Here is a 1054-nt window from a genome sequence, read left to right on the forward strand (position 1 = left end):
ACCTGTGGTACCAGCTACTTGGGAGGCTAAAGTGGGAGGGTTGCCCGAGCCTGGGAGTTGGAGGCTACAATAAGCCATGATCATACCACTGCACTCCAGCCTGGGTAAGAGAGTAAGACTTTATATTAAAATAAAATAAAAACGGTTAAAGGCTTTGCTCAAGGTCACACAAGTAGTGACAAAATTGGGTCTGTCTTGGTCTCCACTCCTAGTCTAATGGAGGGTCCCTATTTGTATTCTAATGGTGGATCTCTGCGGGTGCGGGGTTGGGGCGGGGTCTGTCTTCCTTTACTGAGAAAGAGGATAATATCCTGTTCTTCAAATACAGGGAATAGGGAACAAAAGAATTTTAAATCAATAGGAACTCAAATGACCAGAACCTGGTTTTAAATCTTAGCCTTTTTTCTCCAAGGGAAGAAGCTGTGGTAGGAAACAAGCATTTTCCTGTATTCTTTCCTTAGTGGAACACCTGTGAGACTTCATGAGACCTCATGGCTCTAACACTTCTAACTACAACCTTTAGTTATAAAATTGGGAACGTTCTGAAGGGGAATTTTTACATTTAGTCTTCTTAAGCCAAGACTAAATGTAAAATATTCCCTCACTCCTGAACATCCAACAGAGGAAGAGCATTATAAAAGCAAGAACCTTGGTAGGCAAAACAGGATTCTATTTCTTTATCCAATTTAACAAATATTTATAAATACTATCTACTTTGTGCCAGGCACCGTTTTAAGGGCTTTAAAAGTATTAGTTTGTTTAATCCCCACAGTATCCCTAGAAGATGCTTGTCAGCTAGAAGAACGCATCAGGAAGTTTTCTGAGAGTACTGGAGGAGTTTGAATAATGTGCTGGGTCTGTAGATTGAGTGATGTTGGTGTAGACAGAGTGATGATGGTGTAGATTGAGTGATAATGGTGCAGATTGAGTGATGATGGCATAGGCTGAGTGACTGGTGCAGATTGAGTGATGACCGTGTAGATTGAGTGATGATGGCATACATTCAGTGATGATAGCACAGACTGAGTGATGATAGTGCAGATTGAGTGATGAT

Source organism: Mandrillus leucophaeus, unplaced genomic scaffold (genome assembly GCF_000951045.1).
Source record: "Mandrillus leucophaeus isolate KB7577 unplaced genomic scaffold, Mleu.le_1.0 Scaffold728, whole genome shotgun sequence".
Lineage (NCBI taxonomy): Eukaryota > Metazoa > Chordata > Mammalia > Primates > Cercopithecidae > Mandrillus > Mandrillus leucophaeus.